Below are 14,208 nucleotides of genomic sequence, written 5' to 3'. Positions count from 1 at the left end.
TTATTAACAAACAGTATTAATAACAATGTAAGAAGTCACAAAAAGATAAAATCCTCGACATATATACACATATGTACTTGTATACAAACATACACACACACACATATATATTTATGAAAAGACTGAAAGACAATATTGGAGAGAGCAAATGGAAAATAATGGGAGATAGACAGAGAAGGGGAAATCAGTGTGGTGGACGCCACGGCCACCCAAAATACCTTCACAAATACTAGTGCAAAATAACACTGTTTTATTTCAAACAATACAATATTTAGTTTAAAACTTATTGTTTATCTACGTTATAATTGATAATTATTCACAAAATTATGTACAATGTTATGACCCACCTGCCTGGCTAATTCAACAGGATCATGATCCAACATACAAATTAAATTATTGAATTCAATTCCAAACAAATCACAAACACTTGACAATTCCCTGGCTAATGTGGAAACAATTTCCAACTTTCAAATTAGACTAAATACTGATGTCCAGACGGACAACAAGTTCTGGCCAAGTCATAGGACGCTTTTCACTTTTACAGAAAAAACGGCGTATCGACGCACAAGCACGCTAGACTGCAGACACATCCACTTCCTTTTTACAGTCAAGGACAACTGGTGTTACACACCGCATCTGCCACGATCCCCTCTCCTTACCGACTACCAGTACCGCCAACTAGTAAATGACGCGCTGTCAGCACCAACAGAAAATTCTAGTCAGGGGATCCGCACATCCTTTCGAGGATCAAATATCCTCCCCCGCAGAGTACTCGCCAGAGTTCCACTCATTGTATCGGAAGGGGGCACAGCTTCCGGACGGGTCTGCTAATCACTCCGGACGCAGTCTTCACCTCAGCCACCCTGGCCACGTTGTCTCGGCCATAATACAGTTTGGCTATGCGCCCGATGGTCCATTGCAAAGGGGGGAGATTGTCGTCTATGATGGTGATAATCTGCCCTTCCGCCGCTGGAAAGGAAGGTGAGTGCCACTTTTGTATGGCTTGTTGTTCGAAGAGGTACTTCTTGTGCCATCACTTCCAGAACTGTTTAACAGTGAACTGTACCATCGTCCACTTGTACCAAAATGCGGTGCAAGGTGTGAAGGAGTCATCAGTTGGTAGTGCAGTCATCGGTCGCATGATGAGAAAGTGACCTGGCGTCAAGACTTGTAAATCGTCTGGCGAAGACGAAACGGCTGTAAGAGGCCTGGAATTTAAAATGGCCTCAACTTGACAGATGATCGTGAAGAAAAACTGCATGGTGGGCCCTTGCAGGGCTAAGGTCACCTTCAGCAAGCTGGACTTGACAGCTGCTTCCCTTAAACCTCCAAAGTATGGCGCTCTGGATGGTATGAAATGTCACTCGATCCCTCGTCTGCCGAACTCTTGAAGGATTGACTCCTGAGACTTGACATCATTCAGCAAGGCAGATATCTCCTTGAGTCTTCTTGTCGCACCAACCAAATTCGTGCCATTATCGGACCATATGTGGCTAGGCACGCCTCGCCTAGCGATAAAACGATTCAAGGCGGCCAAAAATGCCTGGGTCGTAGATCTGTAACCAACTTCAGGTGAATGGCCTTTGTCGAGAAGCAGATGAAGATAGCGAGGTAGGATTGGAGGACCTTGGCGGAGAGTAGTGACGCAATTTTGACATTAAAGGGGCCTGCATAATCGATCCCAGTAGTACTGAAGGGTGGTGAGGCGCTGGCTCTTCCCTCTGGTAGTTGACCCATGATGGGGTTGAAAGGAGTAAATATAAAGTGAGGTTCCTGAAGCAGGGGCAAACGAGCCAGGCCCCCCAGCCACCTCCGGTTTACATTATCCTTACCCCTCTCCATAAACATTAAGCAGCTAGACACCCTCTACCTCACCCCCACCACCACTCTCTCCCAAACTTCTTCAAAGCAGAGTAGATATAAAGTGGGGTTCCTGGCGCAGCAGCAAATGAGCCAGGCCCCCAGCCACCTCCGGTTTACATTATCCTTACCTTAAGCATCATCGTTCAAATCAACCTCCTCCAATCACACAACTTTTCTAGGGCAAATGAGCCAATGAGAAATAAAAAATTATTTTACCTGGTGTTCGATCTGAAGACACTGGGCACCTAAAGCAGACGCTTAACCATCCTTGACCATAGTGTAGTCTTGTGTATGGATATGAAAGATGTGAATCTAATGTTTTGCGGTCGGTGCTCTTTGGTGGGGGATTCATTTTTTGTACGTTGCCGCTGCTCGGTGGTGTTGATACCAGGTTATTAAATGTCAAGGTTACGTAGGCGACAGTAGCTTTTGGCAGGGTTATTGCTCCGGTTGCAGGTGGGCGCGCTACTGGAACATGTTGGTGCATAGCAGGGTTATTGCACCGGTGAATTCCTTTAGAGGGGGGTTGTCCGGGTAGTTACATGTCGCAGCAGGTGGGCGCACTGCTGTAACTTGTTGGTGAACAGCAGGGTTATTGCATCGGTTATTGGAATAATTTATAGTTTTGTTTACTCCAAAGTCTTAATTCCTTTACCGGCGTGTATAAATAGGATATATATACATATATATATATATATATATATATATATATATTTATTTTATCTTATATATATATATTTATTTATTTTATCTTTAAGAACCATTTAGTATGGTAAAAACTCTTGCATTTTAAGAGCAATAAATTTGATTTGAATCTTACGACCGTCATGTGGTGCGGCGGTAGTTAGATAAGAATTTAAATTGGAAATCGTTGTTTTTTTTTCAATGCTACACAGTATTTTTAAGTGGTTTGCACATCCAACTCTAACAAAGGTTACGAACATAGCAGGATTATTGCTCTGGTTGGTTTTACTTTTATTACAAGTCTTAGAGAGAGGGTTCTTCGGCGTGCATAAATAGGCCGGGTTTAGATGGAAGAAATTGCACAACACCTGCACTTACCATAATGTAAGTAGAAATAATTTTCTTTTTTTGGTTTTTTGGGTTAATTGTTCAGACACAAATAAAGTTCAATAGTATTTTTGTTTTGTGGCTAGGGATCTTTGTCAAACACTGAATTCAGCGAGTACCAAAGAAGCTGTACACATCAAAACAACAGATTTGATTAGCGGAAAGAAGTATAGAATTAAAGAAATAGGAGTATTGGACACCAGGTGTCAATGAATACTTTCTTATTATAGAAAACAACTTTTATTGCAATTACCATCAACAATAATCATAATACAATACTGCTATTAAAACATATGTTACCCTATCTAAAACATTGATAACTCAACTTCGATCCCTTATATCTCCCTCTTTTAATTCGCTACTTTAAAGTTAAGAACAATCGCAGTCTTTATATTTTTCTGGCCTGTTAACCTTTCTTATGAATCGTCTATTACGCCATAGTTCGCCTCCCTTATTCATCTTTACATCGTAAGATCTCTTCCTATCACCATGGTTTCCTTTTACTTTGCCTGGCTCCCATCTTCCTTCCCTCTGTACCATCACCTCTTCACCCTCCTGTAACATTGGTAACTTCTTCTTCCCTCTGTTATAGTAAACCTTCTGCATCTCATGCCTCTTCTTAAGAGCTTCTCTGATTCCTTCAAAGTTCCTATTTATAGGATTGTAGGGCAAAAGCCCCCTAACTTTACGTCCAAATAGTATCTCTGACGGTGACGGTAATAATTGGTGTGTTTCTATATTCTAATAGACATAGTTCAATCTCTTTTTTGTCTTCGCTCGCCTTCTTCATCATTTTCTTTATTATTTGAATGTGCCTTTCTACCATTCCGTTTGACTGGGCATTGGTCGGACTAGAGCATCGATGTTCAAAGCTCCATTCCTCTGCAAATCTTCTAAATACTCTTGAATCAAATTGTTTTCCACCATCTGACCTTACAATTTTTGGGATACCGAACGTGCAAACAGAGTTTTCAATAAGTTGATTACTCCTTGACTGCTTAATGAATTCAATACGCTTACTTCCACGAATTTTGAAAAGTAATCCACTATTAATAAATATGATTTTTTCATTGAACGCAAATAAATCAACACCAATAAGCTCCCATGGTCCCTGAGGTATCTCCAGACTTTGTAAAGGTTCTCTAATATTTGCCTTTTGGTACTTCCTGCAGACTATACATTGCCTTACGAAGTTCTCAATGTCATTATTTATGTTCAACCAAAACACACATTCTCGTGCCCTGTATTTACATTTTTCTATTCCCAAATGGCTGTAATGTATTTTTTGCAAAGTATCCTTCCTGAGACTTCCCGGAATTATGGTTTTATTATTCTTTAGCAAAATTCCATTTAATTCTGTTATATCCTCTTTAAGATCCCAGTATGGCTGCATTTTATCATTGAGCTCCGTTTTTTCCTCTGGCCAGTTTCCTATGAGCCTTTTTAATTCCATCAAACATGGATCTTCGCTTGTCTCTTCTCTTATTTGGTGCCACCTTTTGTCTGATATTGGTATGAAGTTATTAATTAGATTCATTTGAGCCACCAAACTGTTCTCTATCCATTTATCAAAGACGTTGTCTTCTTTCGCTCTCGTTCTACTCAAGGCATCTGCTAGTAGTAGGTCTCTTCCTGGTGTATATATCACTTGTATATCATACTGCTGTAAGGCTATTCTCATCCTTTGCAATCTCAACGGGCACTTTATCAATGGTTTGCTGAAGATTGTTTCTAGAGGTTTGTGGTCTGTTTCAACCACTACTTCTGATTTTCCGTATATATATTGGTGAAATCTGTGGCAGGCAAAGACGACGGCAAGCTTTTCTTTCTCTATCTGGGCATAATTTTGATGCGTTTCCGTCATTGATTTGGAGGCGTATATAACGGGCAAATTGTCTTGTAACAGCACCGCAGCGACTGTATCTCTGGAAGCATCAACTGTTAGTCTACAAGGTTTTTTCCTATGGTAATACTGCAGGACTGGCTGACTGGTCAACATGTTTTTGATCTCATTCAGGGCCTTCTCTTGATCCGAACCCCACTGCCACGCAACATCATTTTTTAGTAGTTCCCGTAATGGTGCCGTCACCTTTGCAACATTTGGCAAGAATTTTCCAACGTAAGTCACCATTCCAAGTATTCTTTGCAACTCTTTCTTGTTGTTGGGTGTCTCTATTTGTATGATCGCTGCAATTTTATCTGCATCCGGTTGTACTCCCTTAGCCGTTATGATGTGACCCAAAAATTTTACCATGTCCTTTGCGAAACAACATTTTTCTATATTAAATTTTATGTTAGCGTCTTGTGCTCTTTGCAACACATTCATCAGAATTTCATCATGCTTCTTTGCCGATTTGGCATAAATTAACAAGTCATCAATATATGTTATTATCCCTTCAATTCCTCGAAAAATATTCTTAAATCTTTTGTGGAAAACTTGCGGTGCACAGGAAATGCCGAATGGTAATCGCTTGAATTTATATCTTCCATTTGGCGTAGCAAATGTGCATAATTCTGAACTTCGTTCGCTTAGTTTTACTTGATAAAATCCTTGTGAAGCATCCAGAGTGCTGAAAATATTTGCACCCGCTAGTCTGCTCAAAATCTCTTCTTCCGTTGGCACATCAATGTACTCCCTTTCAATATATTTATTTAAATTCTGTGGATCCATGCATAATCTCACATTGCCATTAGGTTTCCTTTACTATTACCACAGGATTTACCCATTCAGTGGGTCTGTCCACTTTCTCAATTATCTCCAGCTGTTCTAATCTGCCTAACTCTTCCTCTAATTTATCTATGAGGGCAAATGGTATCTTGCGCGCAGTATGAACTACAGGATTATAATCCTCTTTTAACTTTATGTCAAATACCTCTGACATGCAACCAATACCTTCGAATACTCTTTTATATCTATTTACAATCTGTGTGCAATTATCCTGTCTAATTGCGCTTATGCGACGATCTATAAGATTTAATTTTTCGGAAGTTTTCAATCCTATAATTGGTGAACTATTGTTTATTTCTTGTTTGGACGACATAAAACTCTTCGTTAGCTACAAAATTATTTTTCGTCTTGAGCTGTAAGTAACATTTCCCTAGCACATCTAATTCCTCATCATTGTAAGTGGTTAACTTAGCTTCCGTCTTATACAGAACTCCCTTGTTTGGAATTTTCTCATAAATATGTTTAGGTAATACATTAACCTGAGCTCCTGTGTCTATCTTAAAATTGATGAACACATTTGGTTGAACCTCAAATGGAACTTTCCATTCCACCATATTAATCCCCTCAATCGTAATGGCCTCCAGCCACAGACGTTCAGTTTCACTTTTGTTCCTTTCTTTAAGTTCTTTATGGCTTTTCCTTCTGACTCACAACACCTCGCAAAATGGTTCATTCTATTACACAGATTACAGGACTTGCCAAATGCTGGACACTTATTCGCCAAATGAGTTAGACCACAATATCTACAGTTAATAGTAGTTTTTTCTTTTCTGGCAATGAAACTAGTTTTCTTATTCTAATTTTTTAAAGCATCCACACATGCTAAATTTTCGAAATTTTTCATCTGAACAACTGTATTCTCATGTAATTTGCAAATGTCTATCACTTTCTGTAAAGTAATATCGCCTTCCTTTAAAAGTTTTTCTCTTAATTTATCATCTTTTAACCCACAAATTACCCGTTCTCTGATGAGCATGTCTTCCATTTGTCCAAATTCGCAGGATTGGGCCAAATTCCTCAATTCTGCCACATATTTTTCTATATTTTCCTACGCACTCTGATTACGCGTAAAGAACATGTGTTGTTCGAAAACAACATTTTTTTTCGGCAAGAAGTATTGATCAAATTATTCTATTAAGCTCTCAAAATTATCAGCTTCTTTTTTTTGAAATTTAAATGAATTGTAGACTGGCAAACTTTCTGGTCCTAAGGCGTGTAATAATAAAGCACATAAACGCTTACCCGAATTCTTACTTGATGAAATGCCACTGGCAGTAACATAGATCTGAAATTGTTTAAAAATTTTCCACTTATCAGTAACATTTCCTTCCCAATTGAAACCCGTCGGTAACTGTAGATGTAATATGCCTCTTCCGACTGCGCCATGTCAATGAATACGTTCTTATTATAGAAAACAACTTTTATTGCAATTACCATCAACAATAATCATAATACAATACTGCTATTAAAACATATGTTACCCTATCTAAAACATTGATAACTCAGCTTCGATCCCTTACAATGGCTTTTTCAAAATAAGAAATCATAGTGTAAAATGTATTTTTTGTGGACTCGAATTAGAAAGTAATATTAAGAAGGGTCCCTGTGAAATTCATAAACTCTATAATCCAGAATGTATATGGTTTGTGAAAAATGGTTTGATTAAATAAAATATTTTTTTCTTAACTGTTTTATTTATTTACCTCATAGTCATATCACAATCAGAGATAAATGCCTTAAGGCTTACAATTTTCAATGAAGCTGAGTTATCAACAACTTTTACTATAGGAATTAAATATTCATTGTGCATTATACAACAAACATTATTATTTATTCTCAAGGAATATTCAAAGTTACTCAGCGTTAAAGCACCTCTCGGTTGAAATCTAAAGATAAAAACAGTTGAACTGTTTCTAAAAGCCATACATGGACCACTGTTCACTGGGACTCTTCCTACAAATTTTAAAGAGTCAATTGATGATATGGCTGGTTATTAACAAAAATGTGATATTCGCTAGCTTCCTTTTCTATAATCAGTGCTGTAATACTGACTTTATTAAATATTTGTAAAATTTGTTTAACTGTTCTGATGTTCTCGATCATGGGATGAAAGAAAATTCTTTCAATTATCTGAAAAAAAAACAAAATTATTAGTTTGCTTATTTTTTCGTCACTATTTTTACTACTTTCATTTTTTTTACTCCTTACTTGAAATTTTTCATTGATGTTCATAGAATCAGGCATCATTGAATCCACAGCCTTAGACTTTTGTTTGACTACTTCTTCTTTTCTTGGATTGTATATTAAGAAAAAATATAAGAATACAAATGTTTTTATATTTAAATATAAGTCTAATAACAAAAAATATTCACGTAAGGGTTTCATTGCAAAAACCATAGGCTTTAGTATGTATAAAATCTTGCGAGATGACCCGTTTGTCATCATTTGCGGAGAGAGAGAGTTTATTAACTTCAAGGGAGAAAACATTATGCTCCTTCGATCTGATAGATCTCATTATGGATAACATGGAAATATTTTCAAATAAAACACGTCCGTAATCTTCAAAACTTATCCGTTTGAGAGTAGTTTTTTGAACTCCTTTGGCACGTTTTTTTATATTACCATCAACATTGATGGCATACATTTTCGAACTTAAGGCGATCACTTCGTTAACTATTTGTCCATTCACTTCATCTTTAAATTTCCCCAACACTTTTTTATTCAATGGTAGAATAGTTTTTTATTCAATGGGGTGCTCGTGAGGATAGTCTGAGGTGTAAAATGATGTTCCAACTCCCTCTTAACTTTGAACACATCTTCTGTACTTATTTTATATAAGACGGCGTCTGTTTTGGTATAGATAAGGCTTAAACGCTCAGGTCCATATTTGTTGAGCATGACTTCATAGTGGAATCCATAAAGAACTGTTTTCGAGATATCAAGTACAGATAATCCAACGTAAATGGGTTTGTTGAAGTATAGTTTGGTTTTAGCCATCTGTACTCCAACTAAAATTTCGTCGTATATTTTTCTATCAAGAAAATTCGGTTTTGCAATTAATTTTGATAATCTCTTTTCATTATTTACTAGCTCGAAGTTCATTCGCTTGCGAACATTCTCCATAGTCTTACCAAATTGGCATTATTATACAATTTATATTGATTTTTTCAAAATTGTTAGCCGCCTTCTTTCTCATATCAGTATTTAACCTAATGTATGGGAGAAGCCATGGAGATTGTTTAAATTGTATGGCTCTGTGAACTTTCACTAATTTTAATCCATAATCGAGAGCTTGTTTGAGAGCAGTGTAATGGACAACATATCTCTCCCTTTACCAAAATGAGGAATTAATTTTTTTATATTTGCTTTGCTGCTAGGAGGTACAATTGATTCCGCAAGGAATGGTAGATCATCGTGAAGCAGATGAAGATGTTTAGGATAGTCCACATCCACTTCCAATATGTATCCACATTCAGAACCATCTGGGATGTCCTGAACTCTTATTTCTTCTGGTCGTTCAACCCATCTGAAACTACCGTATGGTAGAAACCTGCTCTGGGCATCACCATATAAGTTGTTAGCTTCATAGTACATGACAAATACGGATTCTTGAGAAGGATCGTAATTATGCATGTATCTATTGTTAGCTTTGCAATGTCTTAGTGAAGCTTGACAAATACCACCTCTTATTCCACGTTCAACCATTAAAATCATATCATAATCCAGTAAAAGTTCTAATTTGACACCGGTTAAACGTAACATCGCATCCCATGCCATTCCTGGTGCTGTGAAATAATGTGCAGGATCAATTTTATGTGTCTCCATTGTTACATTTCTGAAGTTTTGGAAGACATCAGCCAGTAACAAAACATCTGTTTTTAAATAGATATCACTGTAGTCTCCTAAGGTAGAGCATTTGAAATGATTCCATACCTTCATAGCGTGGTTGCAGCCTTCTTCATCAATGTTACTATCCATTAATGTGCTGTAAAATGCCTCTTTCGGTGGTAAATTGTTTTCCTCTAACCTCTTTCAAGAGTTAATGTAATCATATGGGAAAACTCCTTTTCATAGTAGTAGCGGTATCTGAGTTTCATTGAAAAATTTTGTTGTTTCTGTGAAACTGTTTTTTGGGAGATATAAAGCTAATTGTCTTAGACTCTCGGACATAAATCTAAATGAGTCAATGAATCGAAATTTTATTCCATTAATGAATTTGGTGAACGAAATAAAATTTTCTTCTGAGTGGGGTAAAATGTCAATCCTCCCAGGTGCCTTAGCTAATTCTTTGATGATGAGATGTGCGTCATATCCGCTGAGATTATGTACGATAACGGGAACATAGTTGGGTGTCCTACATCGTAAGTTACATTTATTGCAGGCAGGTCCCCTAAACAAATATGACAGTGATCATGCACCTTGTGATTATCTTCTGTAAATGTTTGCTTAGAGAGATAGCAGATCTTAGCCGCCTTCCATTCTCTCTCTTCTAATTCGTCAATCAGCATTTCTTCATTAATTTTTAGAATCTTGTTAATAGAAACTGATAAGTCTTTGAGATAGTCTAAGAAATATTGAGCAGCATTACTTCCTCTATACAAGAATAGTTCTTTAGTCAACCAAAGATGATCTATTTCATCGCTAGGTTTAACGTATGTACAAAAAGAAAATGAGGGAAGGGATTAGCTATGAGGTTAGCATACTGGACTCCCACGCGGAGGTCCCGGGTTCGAATCCAGCAGCTGACCCTTAGATTTTCTCTTCCTAGGAGCTTCTTACAGCTCACTGTCCGGTGATGGACAGTGTTGTCTGTAACGAGAGAACACTGTCCGGAGGCCGGCAGTGCACTGGAAAAAGCTCCGGGCGCTAATGACCTCAGCTGTTGATGCGCCAAAAAAAAAAAAAAAAAAAAAAAAAAAAAAAAGAAAATGGTATATGTTCTTGATATTTCGATGTGTATGAACTCGCTGGTGTGCATGTTTGTATTTCATTTAAAATGCACTCAAAATCTGCATAAATCACAAAATTCACTTTTAACTGATGTTCTACGTTTTTGAATTTAATAATGGGCCATCAGTTGGGAGTTTAACGGCTTCTGGATCATTATCATTGCAATATATATCACGCTCAGGTAATTTCTCAGCTGCAGTTCTTCCATGCTGATTGTCAAAGTGAGTGAAACAGCGCTTACATACTTTAATCGCACCATTATTTCTAGTCTTTTGATTGCGTACTAATTTCTCAAAGTCCTTAATATATACATAATGGTATTTTCCGCCATCATCTAAGAGCAAAAGGACTCGATGGTCTGGCAATTCTTTGTTCGTAACCTTCAACGGATAAATTGCATCCTCTTCATCAAGTGCAAATACATTTATGGAAATACTATTTTCCTTCTCAAATTTCCTAATCTGATGAAGCGGTGTGGCGAAGGCAATACAGGAAAAATCATAATTGTGAGACCCATGCTTATATTTACTAACTCCTTGAGGATCTTTATCAGCATATTTAGCTAGCACTGCATATCTGAAACACTGTTCATCATAATTCTCTGGATTTATACAAGCTTTCTTAGCTGCAATCGCGTCAGGAAGTTTTATATAAGTTGACACTCCCAATGGCTTGTACATATTTATTCTCAACCACGCGCCATCAACGCCAACTAGTTGCCAGTCACTTTTTTTTAACTGACTTTCTTCCATTTCATTTACTAGTTTCTTGAATTCCTGTTCGAGAAACTCGATCGAGATCGGTAGTTGTGTAAACAGCTTTGTTGCGAGTTTTAAAAGCGCGATCGCTCTGCTCCCCAGCTACATTTTCAAAGAGACATTCAACTACTATTTTATTATTTATTATTATTGTCTTTATTTTATATATGTACAAACTGAAATTACAACTTTTTACAAAGAAAGATAAACTATAAAGACTGGCTACAGGGTCAAAGACCGTCAGAGGAGTCTTACTATTTCATATTAAAAATAACATACATAAACAGAAACAAAAACAAACATAAAAAATAATAAAAAAATAATAATTAATAATAAAATAAAAATTAAATTAGTTTTTCGCTTGAGGTGAGTGGTATCCCTTACAGTATTTTAAAATAATGCCATTGATAAATTCCAATATTACTTTACCAGATAGAGTTTCATTAATTTATTCTATGCTCTCCTACAGAGGAGCAGTTTGCCAAAAAATGAAATAAATTCTTTTTATCTTAAATATTACATATAGTGCAAAGAAAATATAAGGTAATTTAGTTCAGAACATCACCTCTAATCTTTATAATTAAATTTAAACTTTCAAGTGGGAGCTAACTATTTCAATAATTATTTTTATTAAGTTGTCTGTAAAGAGGTAAATCGGGAGAAATCTGTATTTCATCGGAACAGCTTTTTATAAAATTTTGATAATTACTTGTTATTAGACTTTCCTTCCACAGTTTCAGATTGAGGCTATTGTTAAAATTTAATGCTACATCTTATTGTATTTTTTAATTAAGTCTGAATTTCTTTAAACCAAAACATTTCTTTTTGAGTTACATGAAAGACAAGAATTTTTGGCAGTTTGTGGTCAGGAAGGCCCAGAATTAGGTCGATAGAGTTTAAAGGGCACTAATTCTACCGTTTAGGTCGCCGGTTAATATACTTTTCTTATTATAATTTACATAAATAAACTCATACATCTCCGTAAAATCTATTTCTCAAGAATTAAAATTAAGATAAATTGGGCAGACCTAGGCAGTTTCTCTCGTACTTAATTTAACACTTAATAAATTCTTACAGAAATCTACTACTTTCAAATACATAATTCTGTTTATACCAAACATGGACCCTCCTGATGCTCTTCCAAATTCTGAATCTTTCCTTTCCAGAACCCAAAGCGTGCGAAAGTCATTACAGAAAATTCCAAATTCCTCTTGATCCATGAGTGTTGTATATCAAAATGAGTAAAGCATTCCAATAGTTATTTTTAACATTGGTTCTTCATTGGTCCTTCCGTTTCATCGGAATCTCCTACTTCATCCTTATCTTGAATATTTGACTTTCGTCTAAATTTATCCAGTTTCTGTCTTACTTGCGCTTTTTCCTCATCCGATTTACTTTTTTTAGAGGTACGGTCTATTCCTCCAATATTTGCGCTTTTCTTACTAGTCTCTGGTGGGGAAATTGATAAAAACCGTTTTTTCGAGGAATCAGGCATCTGAATATCTTTTATAATCAACCTATCGTACTTGATTACTGCGTATTTTCCCGATTGTCGAGCCTCCAGTAATTTGGGACGTAGCGCCTTGCGGATCTCTACAACCTCTTTTGGAAAATCTTCGGATATTGACAAATTTGTGCCTTTCAATTTTGAACTATTTTTAAGTATGATCAACTTCGTCCGAAATTGGCTAAGTCCAATTAAGATGGGCCGTGCTTTATTTTCCTGATATTTTCCGATTCTTCCTATAAAATCAAAATCCATCACACCCAAATTTAAATCCAACTTTTCATTTAAAAATTGACGTACAAATTCCTCTTGGTCCCAATAATCTCTAAATTCATTATTTACTCCAAAAATAATTAAATTCCTTTTCCTGACCTCCCTATCTAATCTATTTATTTGAAAATTCATTTTTTGTAATTGTTCATTAACGGAAGTTAATGTTTCTTTAATCTCTGATACGGTTGCATTTCTTTGCGATTCCATTTCTTTAAATATTTCATTTTTAAATTGCAATAAGAATTCCTTTAGTTCTTTGTTCATTATCAATTATTAATGGGCAGTCAATTGGCGCAATATATGTATAGACTTAAAGTGAAGAATCACAAGTTAATTACCTGAGCGCTGATAACAGATTTACAACTGGACTCTACTGGCTGACAGATATGTAATGATGATAAAAACCACCTGCAGTGACCTTGAGATGATTCCCCACTAGAGCACACCTACATACGCACAGCACCACTCATTGCAACAATAATTTGAGCTTTGAACTCACAAATAAATTGTTTTTGTCAAGTGTAACACAATTTTAATTATATTTTACTTGAATACTAATTAACTGTCCGATAGAAATTCGAAATGACAACATAGTTCAAACATCAAACTACTATTTCACTTATATGCAAAAATTTACGACTGAATTCCGTCAAAAACTGTAGTAAAAAGCCGATTTATACAGAGCAACTTTTACACGTGTTCACAGATCAACTTCTAAATGTAGACTCGACATTCAACTACTATGTTAATCTTCAAAGCAAGTTTCTTTTCTAACTGAAGTTTAATTAGTTCATACAGACGGCTTTTAATACAGTGTAGAAATGTGACCAGCTCTTCAAATTGCGTAGAACGCACAAAATAAGATTTTAACCTTCCTAAACATGCTGATTCATATTGCTCTGATTTAAGTTTTAAAAGAATCTTGGGTGGTTCCGGACAGTTTTTCTTTAATGTTTGCTGACGTCTTTCAATAGAGACATCCTCATCAACTCTTACTTTCTTGAGAGGTGGTTGTCCAATACAAAAAGATTCATGTCTATCTCTATTAAATTTGTTAC

This window comes from Rhodnius prolixus, unplaced genomic scaffold (genome assembly GCF_049639745.1).
Source record: "Rhodnius prolixus isolate KJV_2025 unplaced genomic scaffold, Rpr scaffold_29, whole genome shotgun sequence".
NCBI lineage: Eukaryota > Metazoa > Arthropoda > Insecta > Hemiptera > Reduviidae > Rhodnius > Rhodnius prolixus.
Note: the sequence above shows the minus strand (reverse complement) of the source record.